This window comes from Erinaceus europaeus, chromosome 5, assembly GCF_950295315.1.
Source record: "Erinaceus europaeus chromosome 5, mEriEur2.1, whole genome shotgun sequence".
Taxonomy (NCBI): domain Eukaryota; kingdom Metazoa; phylum Chordata; class Mammalia; order Eulipotyphla; family Erinaceidae; genus Erinaceus; species Erinaceus europaeus.
In genome coordinates, this window is record NC_080166.1 from 4,904,084 (window position 1) to 4,925,209 (window position 21,126).

Here is a 21,126-nt window from a genome sequence, read left to right on the forward strand (position 1 = left end):
GGAAGAGATAGAGAGAGTAGAGACAGAGAGACACCTGCAGCCCTGCTTCACCATTCGCAAAGATTTCCCCCTGCAGGTGGTGGGGGCTTGAACCCGGGTCCTTGAATGTTGTAGTGTGTGTGCTCAACCAAGTGTGCCACCACCTGGGCCCCCTAAGATAGATTTACAGAGAAAAGGTAACACAAGGAATATCAGCCATCTAGCTTGGTTTACCCCCTAAAAAAGCAGATCCTATTATTAGGACTTGAATGCAGTTAACTTTTTTTTTTTCCCTCCAGGGTTATTGCTGGGCTCGGTGTCTACACCATGAATCCACCGCTACTGGAGGCCATTTTTTCCCCCTTCTGTTGCCCTTGTTGTAGCCTCGTTGTGGTTATTATTATTGCCATTGTTGCTGTTGTTCGTTGTTGGATAGGACAGAGAGAAATGGAGAGCGGAGGGGAAGACAGAGAGGGGGAGAGAAAGACAGACACCTGCAGACCTGCTTCACCGCCTGTGAAGCGACTTCCCTGCAGGTGGGGAGCCGGGGGCTCCAACCGGGATTCTTACACTGGTCCTTGCGCTTTGAGCCACATGCGCTTAACCCGCTGCGCCACCGCCCGACTCCCTAATTCTTTATAATTCTTCTAGTGCCTGATCTAAGCATGATCACTCACACCAATGCATAGGTCATCACTGACTTCTTACTCCTTGTCTGGACAAATTACTCTAGCGTAAGAGCCATTAGAGAGAGACTCAGTGAAATGTGTGGATGACTTTTAGAAAGACTTATAGCAGTTGTCCTTATCCAAGTGCATTTCACTCAGGAACATTTTTACTTATGTCTCCCCACCATCACCACCACCACGTTTTGTTTAAAATTTTTGTACTTTGGACTATTTGACTAACTTGGACTACAGTTTTATTTTTTTCCACCTTAAGTAATCACTTCGTTGGCTCTAGTCTCTTTGAGGAGACTGAAGGAGGGTGACATTTACAGGGTTAATAATCTACTAGAGTTCAGTTACTGGTTGTTCCAGTAAGTGTCCAAGAATTCAGAAACAGATCTAAGTTTCTTTGGTGCCTGAATTGTTGCTGTATTTGGGCTGATAACTTGAGCGTGAAGTCCTCTGAGGACTATTATGTTTGCCTAGTATTTTTGGTTGTTTGTTTGATTTTTATTTGTTGTTAGACCATATTTTGATCCTTTGAACTTGTGGTTTGGATAGAATCCATTAAATTAGGAGGATTGTTGGTGTTTTTTTTGTTTGTGAAAGTCATCTGGAGTATTTGAAATATGATTTGTGTTGATGATTCTTGCACTGTGTGTTAATATAATGGTTTCTGATTATCTGCTTTCCGCTTTTTCATATGTGTTCAAAAAAGATACAGATGATTCTAGTAATGGTTGTGTTTTTCAAACTTATTGCATGCATACAGATTTGAAAGTCACTAAAGCAGAAGTCAGAAATTCAGCCAGTTCTTCACTGGGCTCTCGCTCTTTGTGCTTAACTGCACACAAATAAAAGGGAAATGAACTTTTTAAAATCTCAGTTTCTTCATTTCTTAAACATGCAAATATAGCACTAGTTGACCTCACGGAGCCTTTTATTACTCCCACCTCTGTGAACATTTTCATGTTGATGATTTTCTGTGTTTCATGTTTAAAAACATGCTTTCATGCTGATGAGGGCAGATCCTGAATGAATCTAACGTCTAATGAGCAAGATAAGGTCAGACACTCTTGTGATCTCATTGTAGAGATGCGACCTTGGACATCTCGACTTGAAGAGCAGTTAATCTCATGGCAATGCAAAGGCTGAGACTGACTCCTGTTTTGCAGCTAAGACATCTGCAACTCCAAGTCTTCTGTGGGTAAGAGGAGAAAGAAAGGAATGAAAGGCAGGAACTGCAAGAAAATATGTTCCCACTACTCTCCTCATCCGGGAATATATATAATTTGTCACAGCAGAAACTCATCTATTTGTGCCAAGGTGGAGAGGGGTCAGGCTTGAACCTGAGTCGTGTCATATAGCACAGTAGGTACACTGTCACATTGATTTATTCTGCCTGCTGCTGTTCCAGGAAACTGAGCCCAGGAAGTAGAGATTATTAGCGTAGTGAAGCTACTGACCCTGTTTTAGCCTCAGTGACCACAGGAACCAGACTATATAGATGAACTCCGGATATGGAAAGTGTTAGATAATGGCCGCCAGGTGGCCCTGACTGCATTTAAGAGCCGGGTAAATTTGAATCATTTATTCTTTTTATATCATGTAGTCCATTCCATTAGTGAAACTTGCAGTCGGTAGACATGGTAATTCTTGGAAACTTTTCATTTAAACTGCCAATCCACTACAAATAAACACTGATAGCTTTAGAAATTCTTCCTCGTTGCACATAGACGTAAAGGAGAGATTTCCAGTATCGCCTAAAACAAAGTCTGTCTTCTTTTCCATTGTCACCTCTTTCCTCTTTCCCGACTCTTCAGGTAACAGGATCTAGTTGCCTGCGAACAGAAAACATTGACTAAGCTTCCAGTTCCCCGCACCTGTGCAAATGCTGTCTGCCTGTGACGTCCTTCCATCATGCTCTGTGCAGTAGAAATAGACACTTTGCTCTGGAAAGAGTCAAACCTGAACTTACCCACAGGGGCTGCAGGCTGTCCTCTTCCTCCAAGTCTCTTAGGTGACTCCCATCCCTTAAAAAGGTAGGCCAGCTGGAGACCCCACATTTCATCTGCTCTATTCTTACCTTTAGGTTTCTGATTATTAAACTATCTGTTCTGCATTATATCTTAATGCTTTTTCAGCCAGGTTGCAGATGCTACGACGCCAACATGACTTCCCTGGGCAGACGACCTCACCAATGTGTCCTGGAACTCCACTTCTCCGGAGCCCTGCCCCACTAGGAAAAGATAGAAACAGGCTGGGAGTGTGGATCGATTTCCCGATGCTCATGTCCAGTGGAGAAGCAATTAGAGAAACCAACATTCCCACCTTCTGCACCCCATAATCATCCTGAGTCCATGCTCCCAGAGGGATAAAGAATAGGAAAGCTTCCAGTGGAAGGGATGGGATATGGAACTCTGGCATTGGGAATTGTACCCCTCTTATCCTATTGTCTTGTCAATCATTACTAAGTCAATTTAAAAAAAGGTAGCTGATTTCTAGCTCTCTGGTTTTCCAAAATTTTGCTAAGACTTGTTGCACTTTTTCTTTTCTTTTAAAATATTTTTATTTTATTTTAAATAGAAAGAGTAGACACAGAAGGAATGATACTGATGAAGAAAGAGACCAGAACACAGCTCAGTTCTGGCTTAGGGTGGTACTGAGGATTGAGCCTAGGACTTCAGAGCCTCAGGCTTGAAAGGCTTTTGCAGAATCATTATGCTGTCTCCCCAGCCTTCTTTTTAAATTTTTTTTATTATTTATTTTCCCTTTTGTTGCCCTTAGTGTTTTTTTTTAATTGTTGTTGTAGTTATTATCATTGTTGTTGATGTCCTTGTTGTTGGATAGGACAGAGAGAACTGGAGAGAGGAGGAGAAGACAGAGAGGGGGAGAGAAAGACAGACACCTGCAGGCCTGCTTCACCACCTGTGAAATGACTCCTCTGCAGGTGGGGAACCCCCGGGATCTTTATGCCGGTCCTTGCGCTTTGCGCCACATGTGCTTAACCAGCTGAGCTACTGCCTGACTCCCCCCAGCCCTCTTATACTTACTTTTCCTACACTAAAATATCACTGTTGGTGGGCCAGGCAGATACCTCAACCTCAGAGCAGAAGACCCCGGGTCTCTCTCTGGCAATACTGTTCACCAGATCTGAGTGGTGCTCTGACCATCCCCATCCCTTTTCATTGGTGAGAGTGTTTTGCAAACATCTGTCTTGGAAAGAAATTGCACCCATGTACCAACAACTGAACTGTAAACCATTAACCTCCCAATAAAGAAATGAGTATTTCATGGGTGAGGGCACACAGGCCCCTGATGGAGAACATGGTAACTCGCACACACCATGAATGTGCATGAAACTATTTCCCCATAATCTAATAACAATATTCTGACGATACTCATCAGCACTGGCCAGTTTGTTTCTTAGAATACGAATCAGCCAAACCCAGCGTTTCACGTTTGTGCCGTCAGCAACTACTACAACCTCTTAATTGTGTCTTGAGATTCAATTGTATACCGGTTTCTCTTATATGTGAAAGGAGAGCCTTCAATTTTCTGTGACTTGGGGGGGGGGGAGGTAGAAAAATGTTCAATTCATTTCCATGTAAATAGGATGGTTGTAGCATTCTCAGATGCCCCAAATTATTAAAAATCAGTCTTACCATGCTGGAGTCTTTTACTTTGAAGTGGGCATAGAGGGTGGAGCTTGTATCCGAGTCTATAAACTGGATTAAGTTTAAACTAAGAAAAGGGCAGCTGAGACTCTGAAGCAGCAACTAAATGGCGCTATCCCTTACAAACTAAACGCTTTTTATCTAATGTAAATGACGGCCCCATGGCTTGTTCCCTTGGCTCCTTTGCTATTTCTTTACAACAAAATACTCATGAGTTTTATTTTATTGATTTGTATTATTATTTTTCTGTTTGTTTTTCCAGAGCACTGCTCAGCTCTGGTTTATGGTGGTGCTGGGGATTGAACCTGGGATTTTTGCTGGCTCTTTCTGCATAGTCACTCTGCTATCTTCCCAGCCCTCCGGAGTTTTATATCATGCTATACTATTTGAAAAATGTTTTGTTCTTCCTGGAGTTCTTAGACTTATAAACACAATAAACTCACTTGATAATAGACAGTTTCTCTCATTGTGCTCTTACTGCAAAAGAGACTATCTTACACTAGCTCCCTAATTCTGGTTTGTGTTTTCCTTTCTGGTTCAAATCTTAGTTCTGATGATGACCATTAAATATCCAATGGCATAAAGTTACTTAATGACACTTAAAATTCTCCAGTGGCATTTAAGGTGGGAAGGGAGTCGAAGTCTAGAATCGGCAAAGATCTTTGTATATCTGCCACTTTGTCTTTTCTTACAGATGAAGGGATACACTAGAAGAGAGTCTGATGGATTTCTCTGCAAATTGCTGACAGGAGGGTAGCCACCAGAACCCCACTTCCTAAATGTTTTAAGTTTCTTTTCTCCAACTCTCAGAATTAACAGATCATGAGGAATTTTTTTTGTCTCCAGGGTTACTGCTGGGGCTCAGTGCCTGTGCTATGAATCCACTGCTCCTGGAGGCCATTTTTTTCCCCTTTGTTGCCCTTGTTGTTTATCGTTGTTATTGCTGTCATTATTGTTGGAGAGGACAGAGAAATGGAGAAAAGGGAAGACAGAGAGGGGAGAGAAAGACACCTGCAGATCTGCTTTACCACCTGTGAAGTGATACCCCCCCACCCCCCCACAGGTGAGGAGCTGGGCACTTGAACCGGGATCCGATTTTTTTTTTTTTTAGTGGACAGATGTCAGAAAAACAAGACAGGAAAAAAAAAAAAAAGTCCAGGAATAGCATATTCACTTACAAACTCTAAGCTAAGCCTTCTCTCAGCAGCCTTCCTGCTGGGAACCAATCTTATTGTCAACATTATTCCAGTGGTTTCCTTCGTGTGCTTTTTCTACTCCGTCTCTGCACTGAGAAGCATTTACAGAGACACTTGAATCCTTTCTACCTTTGGATCAGGTCGGAGGCTTTATTTTGGCACTTCAAGCAGCCATACTATCTCAAAAGGGGGTGTTTGCTTTCTTATCTCATCTTCAGTGCTTCTAGCAGCAGAGCAATCCAGCCCCTTTCACGGTTTCCCTCTGAAAGAAGAAGGTTGTTTAAGGATACACAGCAACTCCTGTCACTTTTATTGTGTGGTCAAGGAACTAATCTGTGGCATTTCCATCTTCTGACTACATCATGTATTTGTAATTTTCTTTTTACAGCTCTAGTTTGCTTCCTTGTTTTGGGACTAGGTTCCAGGTCAGAAGATCCCTGTGAATGTTTCCTGAAGAGGTGTGTTGGCCTTCCTTGGCTTGGGCAATACAGATTAAGGAGCCTGGAAAACGCGATTTGATGTTGTTTTCTGAATTCTCTGCTTGGAACAGCAGTTCGCTTGGCCCTAACTTTTCACCCGTTTCCTCTTTTTGGCTCTTTCCTGTGAATGGAGTAAGCAAGGATCCTATTTTCAAATTGTCTCCCCTCTTGGTCATACTGGAGGTGTTTCAGTGAAACCATAGGGCCCTGTGGTATGTGTCTGTGCCCCTGCGCGGCCCTCTATGTCTCCTTGAGACTCCGAAATGTGCATCAAGACTGATAACCGAATTTGGAACGAGGTTCAACCCTGGGGAGAATCCAATACCGTGAGTTCTTTCTTGGTAGCCCAGACTACCTGCTAGCAAACCAGAAACACACAGGGAGGGAGTTTACAATCACTAGTCAGAAAGAAAATAAAGCTGTGGATGCCAGGAGCTTCATAAATTATAGCTCAGTCTCAGGGAATGGGATTAAAAGGGGAGAAAGTGGTCAAGGCAGGAACACCTGAATCTAATAACACACTGGAGTGTATTCAACTGGCAGGCAACATGAACATGGGAAAAGAGTAACACTTCCATTTGCCTCTGGTGAGTGAATAAACGCTACTCTATGATGCTACTAATCAGAATTGGATCCTGACCTCTCCCCAGAGCCAAGAAGACTCTCTGACTCGTCCCAGTGACAGGACAGCAGGTGCCCAAGGGACCATGACTGTGCTGTGTGTGTCTGGCCCTTCTCTTCCATCTTCAAGGGTAGCTAATTCCTGGATGCAGACAGGGTGCAAATCCTCTTCGAGGAAGTTCTAGTGTTAGATGTTTTGTCAATCGGGTCAACTGGGAGACCTAATAAACCTGCCACAACCTTTCCTTGATTCTACGTAAACAATGCTGTTCCCGTGGGAAAAAAATGAGTTTTTTCTACTTTTATTTGCCATTTAAATGTCTGCTTCTTTGTGAAATGGTGGAGAAAGTTGAGAATCAATGATGAATTTTTTATTTAAATGTCCCTACTGGCAAACCTAAGTCATTTTTCAGAGTTTAGTGGTTCTAAAATAAAATAAAATAAGCCAAGGAATGGTTGCATTTCAGTTTAGTAGTTTAACTTAGCACGGCTGATCAAAGAGCTCAGATATTATGATCCCTTCTGCGCCAGCTTTGATTTGAATTCATAACCTCTGAGAAAGGGAAGGTGGGTTTTATTTTACCTTAGATGATTAAGGATAGCATCCCCGTTTCTGTAGTCTGTTTGTTTCTCCTTGCATGTCCTAATCCCTGAAATGAAGTGTGTTAAAATCTCTGTTCTCAGAATCCGCTACCTCCAGCTCTCACGTGTCCTTTCCTGTCACAAGCAGGAAACCAAGGACCAGTGCTGACTTGACCAAGATGCTAAGTCTGGCTGATCATGTGCCATATTGCTATTTCCACCTGCAGTTCTCCTCTGATTCTCTTTACCACCATCCACGCCCCAAGTGGTTTGCTATCTTTTAAGTCTGAAATTATTTTTTTCTTTTGCCACCAGAGTTTGATAGGGTTTTGGACATGGCACAGGACTCTACCCTATTTGGCAATACACACACACACACACACACACACACACACACACACACAGAGAGCGCAAGAGAAAGGAACAGAGAGAAAGAGAGACAGCTGCAGCACTACCCCCATCACTGGGCACAGGGGGCCTGATCCCATAACCTTGTATTTGCCAATGTCTGGGGTCCACAGGGTGTTTTACCACCTGGTCCCTATGTCTGAAACTCTAATTTCAATGCTAGCTGCTTGCGAATTCTCTACTGTGAAAGTCCCTCAAAGACCCGCCTTCGGTGCCCCACCAGAGAGCAGAGAGCAGACTACTCCTGAGTCTACTCTTCAGTAGACTTTTGGACCCATCTCTGTACCTAGAAACCCTGAAACCCAGCTTCTCATGATGGCCAGTGTCATGAAACAGGTCCCAGACTGGCGATAAACTAATTTCTAAGTATTCTAAGGAGCATTTGCTCATGGAGATATAGTTCCTAGACTGGGGAAAAATATATATAATTTGTTTTATTTTAATAATACAGAGAGAGAGAGACAACGAGAGAAGTATCATAATTACAAAATAAAATCAGCATCAGCTGAGCTGGAGGTTTAACAAAGTGGCAGTTCTAATACAACACAGGTTTGTTCAGGGACATAAAAATCACAATGGAAAACCGGCAAGTGGGGGCAGGGTAGTAGCATAAAGTTCTGCAAAGAGACTCTCATGCTTGAGGCTCCCAAGTCCCAGGTTCCCAATCCCTAGCACCACCATAAGCCAGAACTGAGCAGTGCTCTGGAAAAAGAGAGAGAGAGAGAGACAGAGAGAGAGAGAGAGAGAGAGAGAGAACATGGGCAAGCAGAAAAGTCTAACTAAGAGAAATGGAGGGAGCAATGAGTTCTTCACACAGGCTACCAGAGTACCAGGCACAAGGCAGTCAGGAAGTTCAATCAGGATGGGCACTAGTCCACAGGAAAATGCAACAGAGCCTTTCTCTCTCTCCTTCTCTGTCGCTATAAAATAAATTAATTAAATACGTGTATATACTTGCCACCAGGGTTATCACTGGGACTCAGTGCCAGCACAGCTCCAATATTTCTGGCAAACTGTATTTTCCTTTCGTTTTGATCAAGGGTGAAAAAAATGGGGTTGAGACTGGGAGACAGCAAGACAGAGTGGAGAGACACTTGCAGAAACGGTTCCACTGCTCCTGGAGCTGGTCCTCATGCAGGTGGGAATGAGGTGTGAAGGAATAAGACCCCCAAGCTGATTCAGCTAGAAATCCCCCATGCAGAAAGCTAGGTGATTTTAACGATTAAGAGCAAACCTTTAGAGGACTAGATTGTGACGGAATTTCCCCCCTTTCCCTACCCAAGGACAGCAGAGAATTTCTGACTAAGAATGTTCCTGAAACTCATCTGTCTTGTAACCCTTGTGCCGTGATGGTTGTCACTCCCCTGCCCGCTTGTTTCAGGGTGCCGCATGGTAGTTTCGGAACGTTTATTCTAGGGATGTACTCATGTGAGCCCCTTGAAGCCCCCCACTCGCTTTCCCTTTAAAAGGAGATGAGCTCCCAGCATCTGGGTCTCTCTCCCAAACAATGGGGCCACTGCTGGCACTCTGGCTTGCGGGAGGGGGGACCCCTCAGGTCTCCCGAGGTCCCCATGTTCTGTGTCTGTTCTGTGTCTGTACATGTGTATGTTTGTAATAATGGCTATGCTATGTGTTTGTGTGAATAAATAATTCAACTTCCCCTATTTCTTGTGTCAGCCTCAGTCTGTCTCAGTGTGTAGTGGGTACTACGGTCAGAAGCAAAATACTTAACAGAGGGTTTGAGCCATGCTTGGCACACACAGTAGTGTGTGTACTTTTCTAACTGTGCCAAATATTTAAGATTTCAAATACTATGAAATGACTGAGGCTGAAACCCAGTTTCTAGTTTCAGCTGTGTCACTATTTATGTAACAAGTTACTTAATTTCTCAAGATCTTTCTTATTTGTAAACTCTTAAGAGTCCAAATCTTTGGACTCTAAATGCACTGAGGACAATTTATTTCCTCCCATAATTAACATACTATCAGTCAATCAAGCATGAAGGGAAATGCTACAGGAATTAATCCTTTGATGAGGAATATTAGAAGACATTTAAAGAAAAGGAACGGTCTTAAGATCAATTACTGAACTAATAGCATTAAGGGGCTAGGTTGGAAATGGAACCAACCAAGTCCAGGTGAATGAAGTCAGCATGGATAGGCTTGTTGAGTTCTTTACTGTCTCCATCAAGGAACTGAATTGAACTGAACTGAAATGAATTGAATTGAATCATATTGAATCGAATTGAATTGCTTTGCCAGCTGTCTTGATATAGAAGCAGAGAGCTATGACCCTCACAGCAAGGGGAGATAGAGCGCGATGCATTACACAGGCAGGTAAGAGCACTCTGGTGTAAACATATTACACTAAAGGCCAAGAGAAGGCTGAGGGGTAATAGCAAATCTTCCCACTGGGATTTATACCTTCAAAAGTCTCTTTCCTAACACCAACAGCTACTAAGGTTTTCAGCCATGTATTGCTCTCTGCCTCACCACCATGTCATATAAACAAAGGCGAATCCCTTCACTTTGTCAGTTGGTGCGCTATCTCTCTCTCTCCCTCCCTTCCTCTGCTAGCCCCTCCCCCCCATACACACACACACACACACACACACACACACACACACACACCAGAATTACATACACATAGATGTGAAACTGAAATATTATACTTTTGTGGGATGCTGTTCAATCATTAATAATGATATTGAAATTTAAGTGTAAAGAAATGAATTAGGGGGGTCTGAGTGGCGCACACCTGGTTGAGTTCCCATAATACCATGCTCAAGGACTCTCAAGCCCCTACTCCCCACCTGTAGGGGGCAAGCTTCATGAATGGTGAAACTGGTCTGTAAGTGTCTCTCTATCTCTCTCCCCCCCTCACCTCTCAATTTAACTTTATCCAATAAAATTAAAATAAATGATATAGAAGCCAAAATGATGTGTGGAAAATCAATTCAGGGACTGGGTGGTGGCACACCTGGCAGCGTTACACGTTACCATAAATGAGAGATTGAGTTCAAACCCCCAGGCCCCAGCTGAAAAGAAGTTTCATGAATGGTGGAGCCGTTTTGCAGATGTTTCCCCTTTTCCTTCTAACTCATCTTTCTCTCTTTCTGACTTTCACCCCCCCATGAGGAAAAAAAAGGGGGTCACCTGAGACAACAGAGCCATCAGACGGGGTGACACAACACTAACTCTAGTAGTAAAACGGAAGGAAGAAGGAGATAAGAAAAAGTAGGAGGAGAAGAAAGGAGAAAGAGGGAGGGAAGGAGGGAGAGAGAGAGAGATAGGGAGAGAGAGAGAGAGAGAGAGAGATCATCCAGGCTGGAATGACTCGATTCAAGTCCGTATTCCCACCTATAGGGGAAAAAGCTCGAGGAACACTAAAGTCCTGCAGCAAGTCTGCCTGTCTGTCTGTCTGTCTGTCTATCATCTATAATCTATCTCTCCCCTCACTTGCAATTTCAGTCTCTGTCCAATAAACAAAAATATATTTAAAATTTATAAATAAATCAATTCAGCCAATAACTCTTTCACTGAAAATATAATTTAGGGAGATGAACTTCTTACTAATATCACCAAGAAAAAGATAGCAGATAAGGAAAACTTTTTTTTTTTTTTGCCTCCATGTTTATTGCTGGGGCTCAATGCCAGCACTATGAATCCACTGCTCCGAGAGGCCATTTTTTTCCATTTTATTGAATAGGACAGAAAAAATTTTGAGAGAGGGAGGGGAGATAGAGTCACAGAGAGAAAGATAGATACCTGCACCCTGTTTCATCATTTGTGAAGTGACCCTCCCCCCAGGTGGGGAGCTGGGGGCTCGAACTGGGATCCTTGTATGGGTCCTTACACCTTATACCATATGCACTTACAAAAACACTATACGTAATACATACGTATATATACATATATGTATGCACACATATAATTATATTTACCAATTTTATAACAAAGAAGAAAAGAGACACTTTCTTAGAATCATACAATCATACGATTGTCTAACACTGAACCAGAAAGAAATAAATAACTAGAGTGGGCCAGTTACAAATACAACCAAGTCACAGTGAAATGCCTCCCTAACAACAAAAGCTGAGGGACAGATAACTTCATGAGCGAATTATGTAAATCTTTTAAGGAAGAATCAGTGCCCTTCCTGCTCAAATGTTTCCAAATACTGAAGAAAAAAACATCCAAATGCATGAGTAAAGCCAGTATCACTTTAATCCCCAAAGCAGAAGAAGGCAACACAAAAAATAAAGAAAATTATACACTGATAACTTTGATGAATATTGATACAAAAATGCCTAACAATATCTTGGCAAAACAAATCCAACAACACATCAAGAGATTTATTCATGAGGAACAAGCAGAATCCATCCTGGGGGGACAGAATGTTTGAACACATGCAAAAAGCTAATGTAATACACATGTACGAATCAACCCAGCAATATACTATATCTACAAAAACAAAAGTAAAAAGCACAGAAACACATCACTAAGTACTGAAAATCAACACCCACTGATGATAAAAAAAAAAACCCTTTACTAACCTGTGATTAAAAAGAACCTACTTCAACATGATAAAGGTCATATATGATAATTCATGCACAATGGTGAAAAATGAAAATTTCCTTAAGGTCTGGAACAATACAGAAATGTTTGCTTTTACCACTACTGCCCTGCATGGTTTTGAAGTCTTCGATTAATTAGGCAATACAAAGATAGAAGGGGAGTCCAATGCCATTGGAAGAAAAACTATTGTGGTATCGCAGCGGGTTAAGGGTATGTGGCACAAAGCACAAGGAGCAGCGTAAGGATCCCGGTTCAAGCCCCCGGCTCCCCACCTGCAAGGGGGGCCGCTTCACAAGTGGTGAAACAGGTCTGTAGGTGTCTTTCGTTCCTCCTCTCTGTCTTTCCCATCTCTCTCCATTTCTCTCTGTTCTATGCAACAACAGCAATGACAACAATAACGATAAATACAACAACAAGGGCAACAAAATGGGGAAAAAAATGGCCTCCAAGAGCAGTGGATTCGTAGTGCAGGCACAGAACCCCAGCGATAACCCTGGTGGCAAAAGAAAAAAATAATTAAAAGGAGTAAAACTGTTATTTGTGGATAGCATGATTTGATACATGGAAAATCCTGAAGCCCCCCCCCCAAAAAAAAAAAAACTATAAGGAATTACTAATGACTACAGTATATTGGTGGCATTAAAGTTCTTAAATAGTTATCAGTTGCAGTTTTTTTTTTTTTTTCTTCTTTTCCTCCTCCAGGGTTATTGCTGGGCTCGGTGCCTGCACCATGAATCCACCGCTCCTGGAGGCCATTTTTCCCCCCCTTTTGTTGCCCTTGTTGTAGCTTCGTTGTGGTTATTATTATTGCCCTTGTTGACGCAATTCGTTGTTGGGCAGGACAGAGAGAAATGGAGAGAGGAGGGGAAGACAGAGAGGGGGAGAGAAAGACAGACGCCTGCAGACCTGCTTCACCGCCTGGGAAGCGACTCCCCTGCAGGTGGGGAGCCGGGGGCTCGAACCGGGATCCTTAACGCCGGTCCCTGCGCTTTGCGCCACATGCGCTTAACCCGCTGCGCCACCGCCCGACCCCCTCAGTTGCAGTTTTTTGAGAAGTCAATTTACAGACTAGTTTTTGTGTTTTCAAGGACACAGAGCTGCAGTTTCATGATGCACCAGGACTCTCAAGTTCTCCCTCCCGACCCTCCCCAGAGGCATAGGCTTGGGTGGGATACACCTTACCTAGTGGTCCATGTTTCTCTTTGTGTGTTCCCTCCTTGCTTACCATTTGCTATTTGTCCTTCTTTGGGGCTTATTTCAGTTGACATGGTACCTTTCAGTTTCATCCAAGATGATGCAAAGCAGGTAAGTTCATCATGTTAACACCTGAGCAGGATTCCAGCAGCTGAGTAGCATTCCATCACAGTTCCTTTAGCCATGGGAGCAGGGTACAAGCTGATGGGATCCCAATGGAGATGACCACACAGCAATGGGAGCCCCTGGACAGTCCCCCAGCCACCCCCCCACCCCTGCCGCCCCAAGACAATATATTCTCGCCTGATACGGCCTGCAGGGCCTGGGGTCATGGAACAAGACAACCACAGAGCATTGAAGTCCTTCAATGACACCTGACTTTTCTGGTATGGTATTCGGGGGACGGGGTGGGGAGTGGAAGGAGAGGAGGGGGTGGGTACTTGCACTGGTACCTGCAGAGATGAGAGTCTCCAAATAGGCTCACAGAAATCAGTCTCTCCCCAAGCTGGCAGGGAACTATGCCTGTGAAGGAGTCCTGGCTTGAACTTAAAGCAGCAGTGCTATCTCCTGGCAGGGCCTGAGAACTGGTGGGTGTGCGATGGAGGACAGCAATGCTACAGAGCCTGGGCATTCTGGGCAGTGTCCTCAGGGTTGGAGAGCCATCAGGGCCTAGGGCTTCCTGAGGAGCTGCGGATCCAGGCTGTGGGGATCCAGCCCAGGCAACAGCAAAGACTTAATTGGTTTGGTTTTGCAAGCAGTTAAAATGGCTGCCTGTGTTTTTTGTAGCTCTTTGTTCTCAGTATAAGGCCCGCCAGAAACTGTGTGGGAGGGATCTGTATCTTAGTAGTCTTTGTCTCCTCTATGTCTATAAATGGAAAAAAAGAACAAGCTTATTCTGAAGTGCACCAAGATGAAATAGCCTGAGGTAAATAAACCTAACCAAAAAAAAAATAAATAAAAGAAGAAGTGAACCACAAATGAAAGCTACAAGGCATTGGTAAAAAGAAATAAAAGGAAAGAAGTGAAAACACACCTCATGCTCACGGACAAAAAATAAAAACTCTATTAAAGTGGTAGGCTTACCTAGAATCATTTCTAGAGTCAGTACAGTTCCGGTTGAAAACACCAGTGAAACTTCATGGAGAGTGAACTATTCTATAATTTTTTTCATATATATATATATATATATATATATATATATATATATATTTCCCCCTTTTGTTGCCCTTGTTTTTTATTGTTGTTGTAGTTATTGTTGTTGTTATTGATGTTTTCATTGTTAGGTAAGACAGAGAGAAATGGAGAGAGGAGGGGAAGACAGAGAGGGGGAGAGAAAGACAGACACCTGCAGACCTGCTTCACCGCCTATGAAGCAACTCCCCTGCAGGTGGGGAGCCAGGGCTTGAACCGGGATGCTTACTCTGGTCCTTGTGCTTTGCGCCATGTGTGCTTAACCCGTAGCACTACTGTCCAACTCCCTCTATAATTTGTATAGAACCCCAAAATACAATTCCAAGAGGAAAGAAAAGCAAAGAAGGGAAAGTTTCCTGAGTGGTGACGCAGTACTGAATGTGTCTCCCCATCCCTCCTGATTTTTCTGTCTCTATCCAAAAAAATGAAAAGTAAGTATGAAAAGTGGAAACATTATGCTCCCTATTTTCAAACTATGCTGCAAAGGAACAGTAATTGCATGATATAATATAGAAATGCATGCAGACACACAGCTAAGTGGAGTAGAATATGAAGCCAAGAATAAATCTACATGTATATGGACATCTGATCTATCATAAAGAAGTCAAGACCATACAAAGGAGAAAACCCATTGAACAAATCGTGATGGGGAAAACGAACCAGCCTATGAAATTAAAAATTAGAATAAAGGGGGCCGGGTGGTGGGGCACCTGGTTGAGCGCACATGTTACAATGTGCAAGGACCCAGGTTCAAGTCCCTGGTCCCCACCTGCAGGGGGAAAGCTTCATAAGTGGTGAAGCAGGGCTGCAGGTGTCTCTCTGCCTCTCTCTCTCTCTATCGCCCCCTCCCTCCTCAATTGCTGGCTGTCTCTGTCCAATAAAAAAAGTTTAAAAAATAGGATAAAATTTAACATTTGAGGCCTCAGTACCCCTATGGTGGAGGAAGGTAGCAAGTTGGTGGAAGCTGTGGCCTGGTGACACATACTATGGAAAGAGAAACAGAACACATGTCTCAACAGCCTTATTGCCCAATAGAGTAATTCAGGTCAAAATCCTTTCTGCATGGCAAAGAAAACTTTCCAAATATCAAAATGTAAACCACTGCATGACAGAAGACATTGTAAGTCGTCACCTGATAAGGGTTTCACAGTCACTATACATAAAGAACCCATGCAACTAAATGGCAAGAAAACTCTCCAGGATGAAGATAAGAGCCTAAGTAATCTGATTAAAAAATCTCTCCATCGACATTGTTCCAAGGAAGCCATGCGGACAGTCAACAATTACACGGAAAGATACGCAACATCGCTCATCACCAGGGAGACACAATGAGATACTGCTTCAGTCACATTAGAATTACTATTACCCAACATTCAGAAAAAATAGTATGTGTAAAGATAGGGTGAAAGGGACTTGTACTTGTGGGGATATAAATTACTTCAGCTTCTGCAGAAAATAGTATGAAATCTCCTCTAAACACTAAAAAATAGAAATATCAAATGACCCAGCTTCCCTATTCCTGGGTTTGTGTACAAAGGATGTACATATCCTAACTCAGAAAGTTAATATGCCACTCCATCTTCGTTGAAGCATCCTTTCCTATAAGCAAAACGTGAGGCAATAAACATGTCCGTTTGTACAGGAGTGGGTACTGAAAATGTGACATACGTGTGACATACGATGGAATATTAGTCATGAGAAGGGACCCTTGCCCTCTGTGACACAGATGACTCACTCCTGAGGGCGTTACAGGGAGCAAAAATGTTCTTGTATTCACAACCCCCCCCTCCTCCAAAACCAAGCCTAACAAAACAAAGAACCCTAAGCTTGTTGATCCAGATGAGATATTGATGGTTACTGAAGCAAAAGTTGGGGGAAAAAGCAGGAAAAATGAATGAAGAGGGAGATTTATGTGAGTTTCTGTCTGATTTTAGGATGCCTGCCTGCCTGCCTGCCTTTCTTCCTTTGCTTCCTTCCTTCCTTTTTTATTTTTGCCTCCAGGGTTATCTCTGGGGCTTGGTGCTTGTATTACAAATCCAATCCCCTGCTCCTGTGGCCATTTTTTCTTTTTTTTTGATAGGTCAGGGAAACTGAGAGGGGAGGGAGAGAGAGAGAGAGACGGGACACCTGCAGACTGGCTTCACAGCTTGTGAAGCGAGCCCCCTTCCCCTTGCAGGTCCCCCCCCCCCCCCCCGGGATCCCTTTCTCTCTCTCCCTCTGTCTCTCTTTTTCCCAGAGCACTGCTCAGCTCTGGTTTATGGTGGTGTGGGGGATTGAACCTGAGACTTTGGAGCCTCAGGCAAGAGAGCCTCTTTACATAACCATTATGCTGTCTACCTTCTGCACTGACCTCTTTCTCCAAGGTTCTTCTGAGGTACTTGATAAAGATAATTGACAAGGTCATGACTGAATTGAAATAAACAAGTTTACTTTATGTTTTTGTCTCTTCAGGTTTCTTTCCTTGATCCAAATGTCACTGTCTTGGTACTAAAAGCTTACCCAGCACAACTTACATTTCACCACGTTCCAGGATGTGGGTTTGAACCCGCCACCACGTAGGAGCAAGCATGGTGGGTACTCTGCTGCTTCATGTTCTTTTTCTGTCTTTCTATTATACTCAATTTCTCTCCCTTTCTGTATGTCCCTATCTTACTTTTTAAATATTTATTTATTCCCTTTTGTTGCCCTTGTTTTATTGTTGTAGTTATATTGTTGTTGATGATGATGTTGTTGTTGTTGGATAGGACAGAGAGAAATGGAGAGAGGAGGGGAAGACAGAGAGGGGGAGAGAAAGACAGACACCTGCAGACCTGCTTTACTGCCTGTGAAGCGACTCCCCTGCAGGTGGGGAGCTGGGGGCTCGAACCGGGATCCTTACGCCGGTCCTTGCGCTTTGCACTACCTGGCTTAACCAGCTGTGCTACCACCCGATTCCCATCCCTGTCTTACTTTTTTAAAAAATGAATTTAGCATAAACAGTGTAGTGACACAGATTCAAATTCCTTGTGTGTAAAAATAAATTAAGAAATAAATTCATTAATAAACAAACCATCATCTCTGTATTTTGCTTCTGTAGAATGGACTATGGTTAAGAAGGTCACTTATATTAGATCTATTATAAACATGTTCTACTTAATACGATATGGTAGGTGCTCTATTTGGAAGAGAATACTAAGGACCTGCCTTTTCAGTTGAACTTACAGTCTGTTGCTATCTAGTGGAGGATACTGCTATAAATTATTTGTTTATTTGCCTCCAGGATTATTGTCGGGGCTCATTGCCTGCACCACGAATTCATTCCTTCCGGAGACCATTTTTTTTCCCTTTTGTTGCCCTTGTTGTTTTATCATTGTTGTGGTTATTATTATTATTGTTGTTGCTGTCGTTGGATAGGACAGAGAGAAATTGAGAGAAGAGGGAAGACAGAGAGGGGGAGACAAAGAGAGACACCTGCAGACCTGCTTCACCGCCTGTGATGTGAATCCCCTACAGGTGGGGCTCTGGAGACGAACCGGATCCTCACTCTGGTCCTTGCGCTTCGCATCACGTGCGCTTAACCCGCTGCCAGACTCCCCACTCCTATAAATTATTAATGGAGAAAGAAATCAGATAACTCAAGGAGCTATGGCAGGTAAACATAGCCACAGTATTAAGACATGACAGAAGCTGTTACTGTTTTTTTGTTGTTGTTCTTTTCTTTTTACAACTATATATTGTGTGCTAATATCTAAGACTCAAGTTTGTAGGAAACAAGTGTTTGTGTAACAAATAAGTATTGTAACTATCTGTTCATCTGATTCCACGTTCTCTTTTTATTTATTTATTTATCTATCTATTTATTTATTCCACTGGCGTTATCCTTGGGGCTCTGTGCTGGCACTACAAATCCACCATTCAGGTGGCCTTTTTTTTTTTTTTCTTATTTTTATTTTTTTATAGACTAGAGAGAAACTGAGAGGGTAGAGGTAGGGAGTCAGGTGGTAGCACAGAGGCTACCAGGGAAGTGTCTTCACAGGCGGTGAAGCAGGTCTGCAGGTGTCTGTCTTTCTCTCCCCCTCTCTGTCTTCCCCTCCTCTTTCCATTTCTCTCTGTCCTATCCAACAACGACGACATCAGTAACAACAACAATAAAAAAACAAGGGCAACATTCTATTCTCTGAGAACAATGGTGCTTAGTAATCCATAGAAAAAACTGTACCCAAATATATCTACCCAAACTTTATAATCACTTCCCCCATTTCGAATTAAATTTATGCACAACTTTCACATCAATGGCACATAACAACTCTTCAGACAAACTTGAGTATACAGCATTGATAGTCTCTCAGGTGCGTTTGCTAGAGATTTTAGATATCTTGATCCTTCTTACCCTGAGAAGTATTCCTGTATTTTGAACAGTCTACTTGCTATCCTCTGGACGGGGAAACACTGTGCTGCAGAGTAAGGGTTTTCCATTAATAGCATACAACCATCAGAAACTAAATTTGGAAATTTTGGGTTAATCGATACTGCTTCTCTGAACTCTGTGGAAGTCTTCATTTATAGACACCTGCTTATCTCGACTGCAAGGAGACCACAGACGAGTGATTAAAGTTGAGATGTTTCAGTCATAGCATGAGATTTCTTCTTACTGTAAGAAAATAAGGAACATTTCTGAGTCATTGCAGTCTTGGAATGTAATACCAATAAATGAGAACCAGACCACAAACAGTGGGGCCAAGTACATCATTACTGAGTGAGTAATGTGAACAACTTACATAAACTGTGGCTGAGACTGAGTTTTTAGCAGACGACCATAACCTTTTGATTGCATCAAGAACAGTCAAAAGCTCTGTAATCGACATGTTGTCCTCCAGGAAAAGAAAAACTCATCAATCCAATTCAGAATCTCTCAGACCTGCAATTTTTCATTAAGATTTACCCTCGTTTCTTCTTTCTGATTCTTCTTCTAAACAGCAGCTGAGGAAGCTATAGAGAACTAGTTGGAGTCCAAATGTGTTGCCTATATTGAACAGGGAACCCTGTTTATCTAATCATCTTTCCTTATAGCACTACGGGTGACCTCCTTCAATAGTTTAACTAGTGGGGTATCTTGAGTCCTTTTTTTTTTTTCCCTTCCCCTATTTTATTCAACAAAACAAAGAGAACTTGAGAGGGAAGGGGAAGATAGAAAGGAGAAGACAGACACCTGCAGACCTGCTTCACTGCAGCAGTTAGAGATCCACACTGCAGTTGGGGAGCAGGGGCTTGAACCTGGGTCCTTGTGCTTGGTAATATGTGCGCTTAACCGGGTACACCACTGCCTGGCCTTTCTTTAGTAAATAGAATTTCTTTAGTAAATAGAATTCCTGTTTCTATTTCTATTCTAAATTTCTTTAGAATACCTATGTTGGATCCCAAGTTTCTTACCCTGCAGGAAATAAAGACTTGTATTGGTATCAATATCACTGACCTCTTTTTTCTTTTTTGGTGGTGGTGGTGGTGGGGGCAGTGTTTGCAGGAGCCTCATGCTTATGCAGTTGAATTATCTCAGATTGATTTTTGAATTTTTTCTTTCAGATAGTTAGAGAAAGGGGTAGAAAGCATAGCCTTGAAATGGCCCCCTGAGGCCATGGGGGTCACCATCTAGAGTGTGGGGGCTGGAACCTGGGCAGGCATCCTCACCAGCAAGCTAGCTCTCTTATCCCAGATCACCGATTCTTAGTCATGAGTAACCACATAACCCAACCATTTCATTTCCTTAAATCGATTTTTTGTCAGACAACCAAAAGGCAACACAACTTCTTAACAAATAATTTTTCATGAAAGTAAAGTTCACTCACTTTCGCTCACTTGAATTTTCTCAATGTATTTCCCACTCATTACGGTTTCCACTGGCACCAGATTTATTGCTGGGTCCAGCGCCTCAACAATGAATCCACTACTCCGGTAGCCATTTTTCCTTTCTAATTTCTTCTTCGTCTCCTCCTCCTCCTCTTCTCCTCATCCTTGTTCTTTTTTCTTTTTATTTAATGGGACAGAGAGAAATTGAAAGGGGAGGGAGCAATGGAGGAGAGAGAAATACAAGTACGCCCAGATCTGCTTTACCACTTGAGAAGCTTCCACCTTGTACATAGCGACTGGAGGCATAAGCCCAGTTACTTACGCTTGGCACTGTGTGTGCTCAGCTCTGGGGACCACCACCTGGTCCACATATGATTTTTTTTTAAAAAACAACCAGGGAAATAATCAGGTGTTACAGTGCAAGGATTGTATGCCCAAGGCTTCGAATGCAATCCCTGGCATGTCATGTACCAGAGAGATGCAATGACTTCTCTCTTTCTCACATGACACTCTTCATGTATATGAAAAAAATAAAATAAATATTTAAAATAAAAGAAAGAACATTTGCAAGGCCTCTTGGTAGGGATTAATTCCTTTCTTTTCTGGGTTGACTCTCTAAGTACAGTACTAATATAAAAAAATTAGACATATATTCAAAATACCTATTGATGTATCAGAATTCGCTAGTCACTATTTCATATCTGAGACTGTTTTAATCTTTTGATAATTTT

The 21,126-nt window shown here is 42.6% G+C and overlaps 1 long non-coding RNA gene across 1 annotated transcript in view; it reads right to left on the reverse strand.

Moving 5' to 3' along the window:
- Nucleotides 1-409: 409 nt before the first annotated feature.
- LOC132538571 (uncharacterized) overlaps nt 410-21,126 on the reverse strand; it is a 196,555-nt gene continuing 175,838 nt past the window's right edge. Inside the window, exons 7-8 of the long non-coding RNA XR_009549908.1 lie at nt 2,734-2,886; nt 410-2,488 (exon numbers count right to left, since the gene is read on the reverse strand). This is a non-coding gene — a long non-coding RNA (uncharacterized LOC132538571). The remainder of the gene's footprint in view (nt 2,489-2,733; nt 2,887-21,126) is intronic.